Source organism: Leopardus geoffroyi, chromosome E1, assembly GCF_018350155.1.
Source record: "Leopardus geoffroyi isolate Oge1 chromosome E1, O.geoffroyi_Oge1_pat1.0, whole genome shotgun sequence".
In the NCBI taxonomy this organism is placed as follows: Eukaryota; Metazoa; Chordata; class Mammalia; order Carnivora; family Felidae; genus Leopardus; species Leopardus geoffroyi.
Window position 1 is genome coordinate 35268409 of NC_059330.1, and position 16782 is coordinate 35285190.

The 16782-nt window shown below is 55.6% G+C and overlaps 1 long non-coding RNA gene and 2 other non-coding genes across 3 annotated transcripts; all 3 read right to left on the reverse strand.

The window, feature by feature from the left end:
- Positions 1-6835: 6835 nt before the first annotated feature.
- Positions 6836-11001, reverse strand: LOC123603476. The gene is made up of 3 exons (XR_006714901.1): positions 10463-11001; positions 8798-8960; positions 6836-8576 (listed from the first exon to the last, which is right to left on the reverse strand). It is a non-coding gene; the product is annotated as an uncharacterized LOC123603476 (long non-coding RNA).
- A 4518-nt stretch (positions 11002-15519) lies between these two features.
- On the reverse strand, positions 15520-15589 carry LOC123604740. Its single transcript, XR_006715472.1, has one exon. It is a non-coding gene; the product is annotated as a small nucleolar RNA U2-30 (small nucleolar RNA).
- Positions 15590-15909: 320 nt separating this feature from the next.
- Positions 15910-15989, reverse strand: LOC123604742. The gene has a single exon (XR_006715474.1). It is a non-coding gene; the product is annotated as a small nucleolar RNA U2-19 (small nucleolar RNA).
- Positions 15990-16782: the final 793 nt, after the last annotated feature.

Here is a 16782-nt window from a genome sequence, read left to right on the forward strand (position 1 = left end):
GACCCCCCCCCCCCCCCCCCCCCGCCCCAGCTCTGGTCCCCTCCCTCTAGGGCTCCTTCTCCCCAGGGCTTCCCTGCCCCTCCCCTTCCCGGCACCCCACTGCCACCCACACTCTGTGTTGACTGTTTTCCATGGGACCCTGCCGCCAGAGAGAAGCGAGGGGTTGGGGATCCCCTCCCATCTCCCACTTTCTAACTCTGCTCTGGTTGGCCGGTTGAAAGAGGGCTCTCCTGCGCCCGGCTCGTGGCTGCCTCTGTCTCAGATCCAGACGTTGCCCGTCATTGTAGGCAGACTTCAGAACTTCCCAGTCCCAAAGAAGCCGGGAGTTCTGGGTGGCCGGTGGAGGGGGGTGGGGGGGGCAGGAGAGAGGGCGGGCTGGCCGCATGGAGGGGAGGGCCTCTAATGGGTCTGGGGGCTTAGACTACAGCGGGGGGGAGAAGGCACAGCCTGAGACATCCCTGAAACGAATCGCTTCTTTGGGACGTGGGGTCAGGCAAAGAATGAGGAAGAGCGGAGGGGCGGGAGAAGTGAGGTGGGCAGCGATCATATTCTTCCGCAAACCCTCTAAGCAGCCACATCATCCGGCCCCCAGCCGAGGACAGACTCGGCCCCCACTTGTGTGCACGCGCCCACGTGTGGGCGCGCGCGGTGGGCCTGCCTGTGTGTACATACACGTGCACACGGGATGCACACCTCCCGGCTTCCCCTGCTCATGCGGCGGCCCCCCACTCACCCCCCTCTCCCCTTATCACCAGGCCAGCCTTTAGGGGGCGGCCTCCAGGATCCCTTCACCCCAGTGGCCCTGTTAGCACCTCCTCCCTCCCTTGTTAGCGCCTCCCAGCCCCCCTTCCGCCTCCAGCCCCTCTCGTCCCTGGAGAGAGGCCCCGTGGCCGGCAGCCCAGTTCTCTTCTTCCCACTCGGTCTTCTATTTTCCCGAAGCTTCCTTCTCCTCCCAGCGCCGAAGCCCCCTGCCCTCTCTGGCCTCCCTCATCCACGCGGAGAGGTCCCTTCCTGAACAAGGGAGGCTGGGGGATGAAGTCAGAGCCCCTACAGTTGAGCACGCCCTCCCCCTCCAGGCTACGGGCCACAGTGAGCCCACCGGCCTCTCCTGCCCGGAGGATGGGAGGGGGCAAGTCTGGGGCCCAAGCTAAGTCCTGGTGCCAGTTGTGCCACCGCCACCAGGGCAAATCACCACCCTGTCTGCAGCCCTGGCGGGGCTGGGGGTGGGGGGGGTGGGGGTGGGGGTAGAAATGTCTTCTGCCCGCTGGCTCTGGGACCGCTGTGCCCAACCTGCGCCTGGGCTGCCGAGTGGGACAGGGTGGTCCTGTGCCTGGAGCCAGGCTGTTAGGCCTCCAGGACTGCAGGTTTCCTCTACTGAAGGGCCCCTTCCTGGCCGGCTTTGATGTGTCTGCGAGGTTAGTGAAGGATGTTTGGCTTTGGGGCCCCGCGCCAGGATAAACTCCCTCTGCCTGCTGGGCCAAACCACTGCCTCCTTCACTGCCTGGCTCGCCCGCCTCCCCCCGCCTGGGGCTTGGCCTCCCCCAAGGCCAGTGCTGTTCTGCCCCCTCAGTGGGGTGGGCACCAAGTGGCCAAAGTTACCGTCACCTGGGAGAGGTCCTGTGGTCAGTGGACGTCCTGTTGCAGAGGCTGGCACTGGAGTGCTGGCCTGCCTGCTAGGTGATCTGGGCCCTGGCCCCGGGCGGGGACGGAGGGGCCGGACACCAGCTTCTGTTGGGGGCGGGGGGGGGGGAGTGAAATGCAGTTTGGGGGGGGGTGTCCACGTGGAGCTGGCTACACAGGCTTCAGCTCTTCCAGATGTGCTGAGGCTCCAGATGTGGGGATGACTCAGCCTGGAATGGGGAGGGGTGGGCGGTCCATGGGGGGGGCGGTGGATGACAAGCAGGGGGAAGTGAGGCCCCCTGAGCCACCGCCAGCTGCTGTTCCCCTTCCTTTGGAGCCCCCAGACCGGGCTGGTGGAGTGGTAGCCGCAGGGAGCTGCCCAGATGTGCAGCCCGTGTGCAGATGGGGGAGAGGAGAGAAGTGAGGTCCCAGGGCCAGGGGCCCAGCTAGGAGGTCGCCCAGAGACAAAGAGGCAGAGACAGAAGGTGGGGGGGGGGGGAACGCAGTGAGTGCGGAGGGAGTGGGGAAGGGAGGTGGGAGGGGGATAGAGATGGGGGGGAACGGGACTGAAATGTTAGACCCCTCTTGGTTCACCTGGGGGCGTGGCGCTGGGAGGAGGGTGTGTGTGTGTGTGTGTGTGTGTGTGTGTGTATGTGTGTGTGCATGTGACTTTGCTGCTGGAATGTAGGTTATATGTGGGGTAGGGGGTGTCGGGGTGAGCATCGTGTGTCTGACACCTATAAGCTGTATTTGTGAGCTGAGTCGTAGAAGATTCCGCGTGGGTTGGGTGTGGTGGGCTGGGGGTGGGGGTAGGGTCTGTGCGGTGGAGAAAGAATGTGGACACTGGGTCTGTGTGGTGATCGGCAGGGTGGGAGGCTGTGACAGTGCGTTCTCAAGCTTGGGAAACCACATGTGCCTTTGGGTGTGGAGGGTCAGTGGTGCCTCGAACCCGGGGAGCCTAGAGGTGTCCAGGCACGCTAGCCCGGGGCTCCGAAGTCCTGGGGCTTCCTCCACCTCCTCCAGCCTCCCCGCTTCCTGGGGACGGGTTGGGAGGGGACTTCCAGAATCCTCAGAGCTGCTGTTTCTCCCGCCGCCGACCCCTGGCCTGGCCCCGCGTGATGGTCTCTCGCAGGACAGCTGAGAGGCCGCTGAGCTCTGGTGGGGGGGGCGTGCAGAGCGAGGCCCAGGTTTGCAGCTGGGCTAGACGTCCCTCCAGGCACCTCTCCCCGAGCCCCGCAGTCCTCGCCTTCGTTTTTGGCCTCCAGGTGCGTCTGCTGGCCGCGCCTCTGGCCGCTCCCTGGAGAGCCCCACCTGTGCCAGCTGCCCGTGCCAGGGTAAACAAAGCACTAAGTGTCTGAGCCGGTGCCTGCCTCGAGCTGGGCACTGCTTCTCCACTCGAGGCTCTGCGGTGGTTTGGGTGGCCTCCTCCAGCTAAATGGCAGGTCTGACGTCCCGGGCCACCCCCCCCAAAAAAACTGTGTTTTCAGGCCTGGGGACCTGGTAAACGGACGGACGGGTAACCCAGTTTAATAGGGAGGCGATGCGTCGCCACCTGTATGGGCGGAGGGCTGTTGTAACTCGCTGCCCTCCGTGCTGCAGGGGTCCTCATCTGTCCCCGGCAGCCTTGGTGGGATCCTCTAACCCCTCCCCCTGTCCTCCGGACACAGTAGTACCACACCCACTGCCGGATCCCTGGGCCATGTCTCTCTCTCCTCCTAGGACTCAGGCCTGCAAGCCAGCTCCTCCGCGGGCCGGTTCTCCTGCTCCTTTACCCCCCCTCCACCCCCTTCCTCTGCAACTCTCCCCTCCCCTCCTCTGGGGCTGAGTCCCTAGTAAGAGGGGCCACCTGTTTACCTGTCCGCCTTCTGACCTCACTGCTGCCCCCTCCCGCAGGGCAATGGAGAGGGAGGAGAAGCCTCAGCCCCCTCGAAGCCCTTTGAGGGGCAGGTTGTAGGGGTGGGGGGGAGGGGGTGTGGGCAGGGGTGGGGCATGGAGGAGCAGCGGGAGAGTCTCTCTCCTGGGGTGGCCTGGAGGCCCTACACCTGCCCTCCTGGAGAGCAGGAGCCAGGGGACAGGGGACAGGGGTCCAGGCCCACGGGCGCCACCCAGGAGAGGCCATGTCCTCGCAACCTCCGTGTTGTCCCAAACCTCGGTGCTTCTGCGTCTGTCTCTTTCCTGATTTCTGTTTCTCTGTGTGTGCAATCTCTGTCTCCCACTGTCTTGTCCGGTTCCTTCTCTCTTGCCTCTGCCCTCCCCTCCCTCCTCTGTACTCCGTGAGGGGAGCGGCCCCAGTTCGGGACCAGGTTCCCAGAATGGAAGGTGGCTTTTCCAGGGAGGTTCTTGGCCTAGGCCTGGGGTCTCAAAATGACCGCGTCCAGCTTCCCACTCTCTTTGCCAAGCACCCCCACCAGGCTCTCCCCGTGCTTGGGGTCCTTGGGGCCAGAGCAGCCTTGTCCTTGCCGGGTGGGTGGGGAAGTGGTGCCCATCCTCAGAACTGCTCAGTGGGCAGCTAGGGAGCAAGGACACCTCTCTCTCTCTCTCTCTCTCTCTCTCTCTCATTCATGAGAAAGCCGTGCTCTGGGAGGCTGCAGTCTGGGCCCCTTTGCTAGGTGACCAGATGCCCGCTGTGCCCATGATCCAGATATATGCACTGCCTGGGTGTAATGTTAGCAGGGCCCCAGAGTATCCTGATGGGGCCCATAAATGATGTCCCCATGCCCGGTCAGACCCTGGAGAGTCTCACAGCCTCCCCCATCCACTTCACCCTCCCAGGAGAGCCATGTAGCCTGCTTGGGCCTCACCCACCCAAAGGCAACCAGGCCAGACAGCAAAAAGGGGAGCTGTATAAATAGCCATTTGGGGGGAGGCCCCCCCCCAGCATTGTGTGGGGCGGGTCTGCTTGCTGGAGAGGGAGGAAGGAGAGCTGTGGTTGCCCCCAGGCAGCATGTAATTTAAGATTTATTTTGGGGCACTCTCTCCAGCTCGGGTGGGGCTGAGGTTAATTTAAGGGTTTAATGGGGTGGGAGTTTGAGGGGAGGGGGGAGAGAAGCCCTCTCCCTCAGGCCTGGCTGGGAAGGGGGGTTCCTTTCCAAGATTGCCCCCACCCTCGGATCCCGGGTCCGTCTATAGAGACCTTCCCGGACCCGCTGCACCTGCTTCCTATAGCCTGGGCTCCGGCTCATGGGTCTCAGCCCTCCTTATGCCACCAGGCACCAAGAAGAGGGACTGTGATGGCTGGGGTGTGGGGGTGTGGTCAGCATGTGGGCACTGCCACAGAGGGCCCTGCTGGAGGGTCCTTGGGCTGGGGAAGCAGCCATTCCTGGGAACTGAGAATCTCAGCTTTTGTTCCCGGATGCTCCGTTCTCTGTCCTTCCTCAGAGGGGCAGGGCTCCCAGTCCGATGGAGGAGACGCGGGCTCTGCCCACAGGGAGCCCTCGGTCACAGTCTCTACCCTCAAAGACTGGCCAGTCATTATGTTCCTCACAACCCCTATCATGATCTTAATTTTTAGTCTTAATTTGTTTATGGCGTTATAGTCTGTGTCTCTTCCTGGAATTTATTTAAACTCTGGGATGTCAGGGACTTTGTTCTGTCCCTCACAGTATCTTCAGCACTTGCCTAGCACAGAGTAGGATCTCAGATATTTCCTGAATAAGTGAATGAATGAATGAATGAATGAATGAATAGGGAAACAGCGCCAGATCGGTAAGCCCCAGGTCAAGAGGCAGCAGACAAAGTCTGACGCCTTCTCCCTTGGCACTCCAGGCCCCTGTGATCTGGCCCCTTCACCTTGAAGCCCCCTGCCCCCCCTCCCCGCTTTGGGGCCACCGGCCACCCTGAGCTACGGGCTGCTGTGCACATGTGGATCCCTTTCCACCTGCACACCCTTTCTCACCCTTCCCTCCTCCTTCTGCTCCCATGGCCATTTGACCAAATCCTGCTAGTTCTTCAAGGTCCCAGGCAGAGTCACCTTTTCCATGAAGTCCACGAGGGCCCCTCTGCTGGGTCCAGACAGCCACAGCTTGTTCTCTGGGCCTCTCCTCTCCATCGGCACGGGCCTGTCAGGCCCTTGCTTCTCTCTCCTTTAGGCTGTAGGCCCCTGAGCGCCAGGCTGGCCTGGAGCTGGCCTAGAGCCTGAGCCTAGGGCTCAATCGAGGAGGCTATGAGCTACCCAGGAGGTCAGATTGGGATGGGTGCTCCTCTCTGCCCCAGCTTCTGGATCTGGGTGACTCTCTGGTGAGAGGTGAATGTGATGGTGTATGTTGTTGTTGGTGATGGTGGGGGTGGTGGGTGATTTCGGGAGCCGGGGAGGGCAGCCAGGACCCAAGTGGGGTAAGGGTGGCGTGGAGTTTCTCTGAGAAAGATGTTGAGCCTCGGGTCAGAGAGAAAGAGGGAGGGTAAAGAGGGTACATGGGGAAGAGGGAGGGGCATTGAAGGGTGAGGGTGGTGGGGTTTAGGATGGGGGTGCTGTGAAACAGAGAGTTGAGGGAGGCCGGGGTCAGGGAAAAGGCAAAGGCTTCTTGGTCCCTAGACCATATGTCCCTTCTCAGACGTCAGCCAGCTTCACCTCTGGCCATTGGCCTTCTAGAAAGCCTCCTCCTTTGGGGGCTTTGGCGGCCCCTTCCTGTCCCAGTTTCCCACCTGCCTCTTTGTCCTACTCCTTCTCCAACTCCTTAGCGGGCTCTGTCTCCTCTGTCTTCCCTCGGGTGTGGGCCTGGCCTCTTCTCTCTGCACTGTCTCCAGGGACCCTTCACGCATCCAGCTCACCCGGAACCATCCACTCGGATGCCGCACAGGTGTATCAAAGTCACCACGTTCGGCAATAAAGCTCCTGGCGAGATGGTCAAACCAGAAACCCAGGCGCCAGCCCTTATCCCTTTGCCAATCTGTCACCAAGTCCTGTGACTTCTGCCTCCTGAAGCCCAGTCAGTCTGGCTACCTACCCCTTGCCACCCTGCTGCCACTGGCCTGGGCCTGGCCACTGTCACCTCCCACCCGGACCTCTGTGGCAGCCTCCTGAGCGGCCTCCCCACCTGCGTTCTGACCGCTCTCCAGCCAGTCCTCCACATGTCACCCAGAAATCTTCCCAAAGCACCCACTTGATCGCGTCATCCTACCTGCCCACCCCCCACCATAGGCGCCCCTGCATCTCCCCCTCCCCCACCCCTCCCCCCCACCACCCCATCAGCCTCTACACCTGCAGCTTCTGCTACACCTGCAGCTTCCGTACTGGGTTGTCTCTCATCACTGGGCCTTCGCAGGGATGCTCCCGAGGCCAGCCACGCTCTTCCCCGGGGGGCTCCTCCCAGTTAGCACTCAATCTGGGACGCGTTTCCTGATGCTCCGCTCAGCAAGCTTGGGTCAGGAATTTGCTTCCCAGGGCTGCCGCAGCCTTGCGCGCCCCCACCACGACGCTCACGTTTGCACCGAGGGCACTGCACTTTGCTCCTTGCTTCTGGAAACTCTACTGGGGCAGAGACCCTAACTGCCCACGACGAGGCGCGGCACGGGCAGGGTAGGTGTCCAGGAGCTGCTCGTTGATGGAACATGCATTCAGGGGAGACTGACAGGGCAAGGAAGAGGAAGACAGAGGGCTTCCTCCCAGGGCTAGGCAGGGAGGCGGTGGGGGGGGGGGGGAGTTTCCAGGAGCTGGCGGCCAAGCAGGAGGCCTCGGTGGGCCCTGGGGCTCCAAGTGGAGGCTTCCCTGGGCCTGTGCTACGTGTCCCGTGGAAACCGACCTCCCAGGAGGCACAAGAATCGACAGAGGGCTCCAGCTCCGGGCCTCTGCAGCCCGGGATGGGCCCAGGCTGCCCACCGTCACCCACCAGCATCTTCAGCAGCAGTCCGGGGCCCCAACTAAACGAGCCACACACAGATAAGCCCAATGTGTCATCCCACTTCACGGCCAGGCCCGGGGGGGTGGGGGAGGATGCTGTTCCCTGGCATCCGGGGGCAGCCCCAAGTGGCGATCTCTCCTGGGAACTTGTAAAAAATGTTCACAGGCCACTTTGCTTCCTACCCCCTACTATGCCCTTGCGTGTTTTAATACGAAAAAAAATGCTTTAAATCACTTACCATCGGGGGAGGTGGGGGGAATGGACACTCTGGGGCGATGAGGCAAATGATCAGGCCTGAGCTGTTCTAGCCCTCTTCCCGGGTCTGGCAAGAGCGCAGACCGGGAGCCCCGGGGCCCCGGGTCCTAGGCCCCGCTCTGCACACACTGAGCATGGCTGCGGCACACAAAGCGGGCAGTGGGCCTGTAACGCGTTGGCCGAAGACAGTGGCCACCGTTAAATGGAGCCGTGGATGTGAGGACCTAATGATTCACACATGGAACCTTAGGTGCCAGGCTGGATGTCTGGGAGCCTGGCCCTTTCTGGGCACCCCCCCCCCCCCCCCCGCCGGGGATGGCAGAGGCAGAAGGAAGCCTCTAGGCCTGTGACCCCTGCCCGGCGCCGCCCCCTCCCACCACCCCCCAGCTTCCCGGGAGCAGGCTGGAGGCTGGGGGTCCCGGCAGCGGCCGCCCCCTCCCTGGCCGGAGGAAAGGGTGAGCTCACCCTCTGGCCCCAGCAGCAGCAGCAGCAGCAAGCGGGTAGGAGAATAATTAAAATGCCAGAGGTTAGGAGGTGAAGTTACAATGGAAAGAATGAAACCCAGCGTTGCCGCCACTCGCTGCCGGCTGCTCTCCCACCCCGCTCGCTCTGCCAAGCCCACATTTGATTTTTATTTCGGGAGCCGCCAGCACGGCACTTGGGAGGGAGCAGAGAAACCTCACTCCTGCTGGCCCTGCCACGTCTGGAGCTGGGGCTGTGCAGGGGAGGGGCTCCTGCCCTCCCCCCTCCCCCCCCCCCACCAAGGAAGAGCCTAGAGGGCCCTCACCCCTCCGATCTTGTTCCTCCTGACTTGCTGTGTGATCCTGGGGGAAGTTACTATCCCTCTCTGGACCTCCGTTTCATCTGTGAAATGGGAGGGTAGGTAAGAGAAGCAGGTTCAAGCAGGGCTCCACAGAGGTGTCCAGAGGCCTGGGCACGGTCCTCCCCAGGCCACCCTCTCCCCGGGGCACATCTCTTATCTGCCCCCTCCGGGGACTGGGGAAGTGGGGGCAGCTGCTGGCCCATCCTCTGAAGAGCACTGAGCCCCTTCTTCCTGCAGACGGGAGTCTCGGGGGCCAACTCACATTTTCCTGCTCTCGGCTGTCTCCACCGCCCGTAATACACTCCAGATGGTTTCTCCATCCGAAAGCCGAGGCAGCAGATTCCAGAGGGAAAGTGGTTGGGCTCCTCTCTGGGCTCCTCTTTCCATCAGGCTGGAAAGGGGGCCTGGGTGAGGGACTGGAGTGGCTGGAAAAATGGAGTGGGGGTGGGTGGGAGATCTCCCCAGGTTCCTCTCTGCCAAAGAAGGTGCTGGAGACGCTGGGAGAGACTGCGGGACAGGGCTGAGGCAAGGGCATGGCTCCAAGCACCTCTCGGATTCCTGAAGGTTCTCTCCCTGATGGGGCAGCTCACCAAGAGCTGTTCAGGGGGCTCCGGGCCCCGGGGGAGGAAGGCTTGCCAGTGTTTCCAGGAAAGAACACCATCCAATGTGCCAGGCACAAGTGGGTTCAAACCCTGACTCTGCCACTTAGAGGCTCTGCAAACCTTGGCCTCTCAGAGCCTCAGTTTCCTCCCCCTGTAAAATGGGGATGGCTGTTGCTGCTTAGGGTGGCTGTGAACGTGACCTGGATAATGCACAGAGAGGCTTCCCGTGTCCTCAAGTGTTCAGGAAGGGCCCGGTGGTTGTCTGGGGAACACTCTGAGCACACAGCTTGCCTCCCCTTTAGGAAAAAGCCCTGTTCTAGCCTGACTCAGCTCCCTTTTGCTGCAGCTTCCCAGTGGTTCCTTCTAGGACACCAAGGGGACTTGAAGTCACCCTTTGGAGGCAGCTCTGGAGACAAGCCGGGGAGAGGGTGCTATGGGCCTGAGGCTGAACCCAAGCCAGTGCTGGCCTCCTCCCAGGCCCCGCCCCCTCCACCTCAGCCTTGCAGGACTGAAGCCTGGGCCTGGAGAGCCACGTAGAAGCAGAGGGGGCTGAGAAGGGGGGACAGTCTCTCCCAGCCAGGCTCCGCCTGCCCCTCAACTTCCCCGCCAGGACAGCCTCCCAGCCACGCTTGCCTTTCTCCTCTCAGCCTCAGCTGTACCAAAGGGAGAGCTTCGATTTTTCCACCAGAAGAGCCAAGAGCAAAATGAGAAACAAATCCAGCCTGGGGCTGCTGGTCCCCCCCACCCCCGCCCCACCCCTGCCTGACCCATGGTGGATGGAGGGAGGGGGAGAGAAAGCCCCCAGCCCCTTCCCTACCCCCTCTCTCACCCCCTACCCAGAACACTGGTCTGATCCAATATCCCTGGGGGGCAAAAGGCCTAACTGGGGAGGGGAGGGAGGCAGAGGGGAGGGACCCTCACTTTCCCACACCCGCCATGAAGCAGCAAATCTGGGGCTCACACTGCTCCCCTCCCCCCGCCCTGGAAAAAAAATGAGAAAAGAGGCTGCCTCTTCACTTCCTACAGGGAGGCTCTGCGCTGGGACCATTATCAGAGGGAAAGGGACAGTCACTGCTCTCAGGTGCTCCCCGTCTAGACAAAGAGATGGGACCTCCAAGTCCCCTTCCAATTAATAACACCCCCGCCCCAGGTTCTTCCCCTCCTGGAGCTCCCCCCTGCCGCCACACTCCCCCCCCCCCCCCCCCCCCCCCGCTTTCACTGACATCCCCCCATGCTAGGTCGATATCCCCCCCTCCCCACTGCATCCGGTTCCCTCTCCCTCCTTCCCCCCCACCCTGGGCTACCCTTCTCTGCGGTGAGCTCACCTCAGCCAGTCCGGGAAAGAGCCGCATGGAGACGCACACAGATGCAGGCGGCGACCCAGCCCAAGTCCCATACACCTGGCAGGCCCGAGCTAGCGTTTCCTCCCCTCACCCTATGAGGCGGTTGGTACCCCATCCTGGCCAAAGCCCGCCTCCCCAGGCTCGGGGCCCTGCACTCTTGCCCCAGCTCCCCACCCCGGTTCTCCCGGGGCTGCCCACACATCCCATGGTGGAGCCTCCTTCCCATCCGCCCACATATGTCCACATATGCGTGCTGGTGTCTCTCACCACCCTGCACTCCTGAGCCCCCACATCACCTTCCTGGCGCTCTCTTCCCTTCCGGGCACACTTCTTACAAAGGCTGTCTTCGCTGCCATTGGGCTCACTCTTCAGCCTGCTCTGATCTGGCTTACCATTGGGACCCTGGAAGGGACTCTGTCTGGAGAAGGAAGTGAAGTTCTCTGTGGGAGAAGAGGCCATCAACCAGACCCTCCACCACCTGTCACACACAACATCCACCTTTCAATTAAAAAAAAAAAAAATTTGCCAGGCAGCTGTCTTCCTCCTCCTCCTCCTCCTCCTCCTCGCCCCTCTCTTTCTTTTCCTCTTCCCTTCTATTCCCTTCCCTTTAAGCACAGTTCAGTCCAGAAGCCTTTAGGTAAGTGGACCAAGGTGAATGTCCCTTGGTGGGGGGTGGGGTGGGGGTGTGTCCGGCAATGGTTTCAGAGCTCAAGTGAAGTAAGGAGGGCTTTCCTGCTTGGGGGGACAGCCAGAGCAGAGCAGGTGGGTGTTGGGGGTGGGAGTGCAGAGAGAGAGAGAGAAAGAGAGAGAGAGGAGAAAGTCAAAGCTCAGTCATGTAAGCAGATGGCCTCTCCTGAATGTCAGAGCTCAAGCAGACAAAGGAGGGCATCCAAGGAGGAAGGCACTACTGTGGGATGTCAAAGCCCATACGAGATAAGGAAGATATCCACGTGGAGCCAGCTGAGTGAGGGAGATCGGTTGGACCTTGAGGCCGTGAAGGGGGCACTGGACCAAGGTAGTGGCCAAGCACTGGGAAGTGGAGTCCTCAGGGGGATGAGAAGGGCATCTGCAGGGGTGGGCTGGAGAGGGGCAGGGCATCCAAAGCCTTGGATGTCAGAGCCTGTGGGGGTGAAAAACATGTCCAGATGGGAGAAGGGGCGGTGGGGGTGGCCTGAGGCAGGTGTGGGAGCCCAGGAGGGCTGAAGAGGGGTCTGCATGGCAAGCAGTGGCAATGGGCCATGGTTACCCACAGTGGGACCGATCCGGTAAGTACATACGTGGAGGGAATGAAGCAGGTTTCTCCACGTTGGCAAAGGGTGTTGCAAATATGGAAGGGAAGAAAACTGGAATGAACCCTACGGTGTTAGACTGGAATTGGAGGTATTGGTGAGATCTCGTGATTTTCAAAGCAAGTCGATATAAAAATAATTGTTGATGTAAATGTGTATATGTGTTTATGTTGTGTGTATGCGTCGATGTCTGCACATTTATGTACATACGTGCGTATATTTCCTAGCTTCATCTACTGCAAGGGCTTGGGGAGCAGTGACATCTTAATGATAACAAGCATAGCTAGCACCAAGTCTTGATTTCTTTTTTTTTTAATGTTTATTTATTTTGAGAGAGAGAGAGAGAGAGAGAGAGCAAGTGAGGGAGAAGCAGAGGGAGAGGGAGGGAGAGAATCCCAAGCAGGCTCCACACTGTCAGCACTGAGACTGACCCAGGGCTTGATCTCATGAATCGAACCGTGAGATCATGACCTGAGCCTATATCAAGAATCGGATGCTTAACAGACTGAGCCACCCAGGTGCCCCTTTTCTTTCTTTCTTTCTTTTTTTTTTTTTTAAATTGAAGTGTAGTTGACACAAAATGTGAACATTAGCTTCAGGCTTACAACACAGTGATTTGGTAACTCTAAACGTCATGCTATGCTGAAATCTTGATTTCTTTTTTTTTTTTTTTTTAATTTTTTTTTCAATGTTTATTTATTTTTGGGACAGAGAGAGACAGAGCATGAACGGGGTAGGGGCAGAGAGAGAGGGAGACACAGAATCGGAAACAGGCTCCAGGCTCTGAGCCATCAGCCCAGAGCCCGACGCGGGGCTCGAACTCCCGGACCGCAAGATCGTGACCTGGCTGAAGTCGGACGCTTAACCGACTGCGCCACCCAGGCGCCCCTGAAATCTTGATTTCTAAATACCATTGTCTGCCAGAAGAAATCAGGACTTCTTGGAGAAATGGCTGATTACAGGGCTGGGGCAGGGAAAGTACAAGACAAGCCTGACTTATCTTGTGCAGAAAATACTCAGAAATGGTTAAATAGAGTTACCATATGATCCAGCATTCTATTTCTTTTTAAAAAATTTTTTTAATGTGTATTTATTTCTGAGACACAGAGAGACAGAGCATGAGTGGGGGAGGGGCAGAGAGAGAGGGAGACAGAGAATCCGAAGCAGGCTCCAGGCTCTGAGCTGTCGGCACAGAGCCCGACACGGGGCTCGAACTCACAAACCGTGAGATCATGACCTGAGCTGAAGTCGGTCAACTGACTGAGTCACCCAGGCGCCCCCCAGCAATTCTATTTCTAAGCATACCCAAGAGAAATAAAAACACATATCCACACAAAGGCTTGTGCCGGAATGTTTATAGCGACACCGTTCATAATAGTCAAAAGGTGGAAACAGCTCAAATGCCCATGAACTGATGAAAACAAACAAAATATGGTATATCCATAAAATGGAATATTATTCAGCCATAAAGAGGGACAAAGTACACGGAAACCTTGGTTTGCGAGCCTAATTTGTTCCGGAAACATCCTTGTAATCCAAAGCACTTGTATATCAAAGCAAATTTCCCAATAAGAAATAATGGAAACTCAGATGATTCGTTCCACAACCCAAAAATATTCATACAAAAAATGATTACAATACTGTAATGTAATACAAGATAATGATGAAAATACAAAATATAAAGAAAAAGAAACAAATTCACCTGCACGTACCTTTGAAAACCTTCGTGGCTGGTGTGAAGGAGACCAGGGAGAGGAAGGTTATTGTGGAGGATGACTTTCACTATCACTCACGGAATCACTGCTATCTGTGGGCTCCATGGAATCTTTCTCTTTTCCTGAAATTTAGCAAGGAACCTATCCAATGACACTTGCTTTTGCCCCCTTTTGAGGATTTCACAGAAATGTGACGTTGCATTGTCTTAAACAGATTCATCGCTCGCACTGTTACAGCCTTATTTGGATGGTGATCTTCTACAAAATTTTGCACTGTTGGCCACATTTTACACATCTCCCTAATCTCATTTGAAGTGAGGGATTCCTCCACCTTTCCCCTCCTCCTCTGCAGTCCTCCGTAACCTCTTGAGCTTTTTGCTCACGATGCGGATCCGTCAGCTCGTCGGTGGTCACCTGGGCCTGAGACCCGAGCATCTGAGCATGGGAGACGATCACCCACAATCCCGCAGACAGACAGAGAGAGAGAGAGAGAGAGAGAGTAGAACCACTGGCTCAGTTGTGACATTTGGTGTCACGTGCTACTCGTATTGCGAGACATCGCTCGTTTATCAAGTTAAAATTTATTAGAAAGGTTTGCTCGCCTTGCGGAACACCGGCCAAACAAGTTACTCACAATCCAATGTTTTACCATAATTCTATATGCTACACCTTGGATGAGCCTTGAAAACATTATGCTGAGTGAAAAAAAGCCAGAAAACACCACCTGTTATATGATCCCATTCACATGAAGTTCCAGAATAGGGAGACGTATAGAGACGGAAAGTAGATTAGTGGTTGCCTAGGGCTAAAGTGGGGACAGGAGGATACGAGGATGATAGCTAAAGATTACAAGGTTTACTTTTGAGACAATGAAACTGTTCTAAAATTGACTGCGGCAATGGTCGCACACATCTGTGAATGTACCAAAAACCACTGAATTGTACACTTTAAATGGATGAATTGTATGGTATGTGAATTATACTCAATAAAGCTGTTCTAAAAATACGCATCCAAAGAATGATGGAGACATGTCAAAGGAATACAGAAGCCAGCTGGAAGGGACTTCCATTGGCAGGATCTGGTTATTTGGAACATCAAAATAAATAATGATATTAATAGATTATAATTTACCGAGTAAAATGGGAATCCATGACTCCATACTGATACACTGAATGCAAATACGGAAAGTTTGTTGTGGAATGGGATATTGACATAATCTCAACGTGCTTTCCTACAAAATATTTATCAATTGCAAAGGGAGAAGGGTAACTTTACAGTGGAGAAGGCCGGCAGACACCAACTTAATCAAGAGGTCAAAATAAACATCGCAGTAATAGGACAACTTACAATCGTGCACTACCCAATAGGAGGCAATGAGAGAGACACAGAGCATCGCTTCTGTGACATTGCTACATAAAGTGCACAAACCGAATCTAGTCATGAGGAAACATTGGACAAGTCCAACTTAAGGGAACGTCTACAAAATAACTGGCCTATAATCTACAAGAGTGTCGATTAATCTACAAGAGTGTCGATTAATCTACAAGAGTGTAGTTAAGAAAAGACGGAAACACTGTTCCATATTGAAGGAGACTAGAGATATCTGAGAGCCAAGTGTAACATGTGACCCTGTACTGGATGGTTTTGCTGCAAGGGCATTATTGGGATCACTGGTGAAAAGTGCATGGAGGGTGTGGGTTAGATGGGAGTAAGGTTCCAATGGTAATTTCCTGATTTTGATGATGGCATTGTGGTCATCCAGGAGGATGTCTTCGTTCATGGGAATCATGAGTTGAAGCGTTTGGGGGATGGTGGCAACACACCTCAGCTGAGTCAGGAAAATGGGTTTTTGTACTATATTTGGGGCCATGCTATAAATGTGAGATTGCTTCACATTAAATAAAATTAATTATCATGTATGCGAAGAAACTGAACTAATGCCTAAAACCTAAGAGAGAAACAGATCACATAAAATACAATCTCCCAGGAGATCCAGATATTGGAGTTATCAGGGTTTTTTTTTTCTTTCCGGTTTTAAGCTCAGATCAAATGTAGAAACCTTCGTAGTTAGAAAGGTCAGTTGTAAAACCTTTTCTTCTTTTTTTCCCCAAGATTTCAATTGTAAGTAATTGCTGCACCCGGCGCTCGAACTCACAACCCCAAGATCAAGAGTCACATGTTCTGCCAACTGAGACAGACAGGTGCCCTAGCTGTAAAATCTTTTCATCATTGTTCAGAATTGATTAGCCTTTATATACACACATCTTCATTGTCATTCATCCATCAGCACCCACCCAATGTCATTCATCCATCAGCAAGTACTCAGTTATCCACTGTCACATTAATAAACACACACACACACACACACACACACACACACCACAGACGTAAGCCTCATTGTTTTAAATTACTTTATACATTCGCTTCTCAAAACTACAGTGGTCATGCATTAGGTAGACTGAAAGGTCTTCTGATGCTCAAACTTGGCTGTTTCCATGAAGACACAGTTTGAAAATAACTAAGATCATACCGTATAACAAAACAGATGAAAAGCTGTAGAGTTTCATAAAAGAAGGGGGCTTAATGAACAATAAAGAATCAAATGGAATCCTAGGATGGAAAAAAATACAATAACTAAAATGAAGAATTTATTACGCAGATCTAAATGCAGGACAGACGGAGCAGAAGTGAGAATTAGGGAACCGGAAAAGAATTCAGTAGGAAATACCTAGATGGAAACACAGACAGGAAAAGAAAGAAAAAAGATGAAGAACACAGAAAATGGTGCTACGGTTACATGCAACACAATAAAAGTTCTAACATCTGTTTCTGGAGGCCAAAAAAGGAGAAGAGGAGAGATAATGGGGCAGAAACAATATTACTAGCCCCAAATTTTCTATACTTGACATAAGAATCAAGATACATAGGGTAATTACAAGAAAACCATACTTAGGCACATTGTAGTTAAACCGCTAAAAATTAAAAACAGAGACAAATCTTAAGAGGCGCATCACTTCAAGGGAACAGTCCTATGACTGACACACTGAAGAGATGAAAAATATGCAAAATCTAAATGTGACTTGAATAGATAGGATTAGCAGCATCTTAGACATTGCAGAAGGGGCCATCGGTAGACTGGAAGCTATCTGAGGACACATCAGCAGAACGTTTCTGAAAAGAAGCACACCGAAAACATAAGAGAACCAGCGACCTATGACAAGATATCAAGTACCCCAACACCCTTGTAGTGTTAAGCCCAGGAAGAGAGGGAAATCAGAAAAATAGGGACTCAACATTT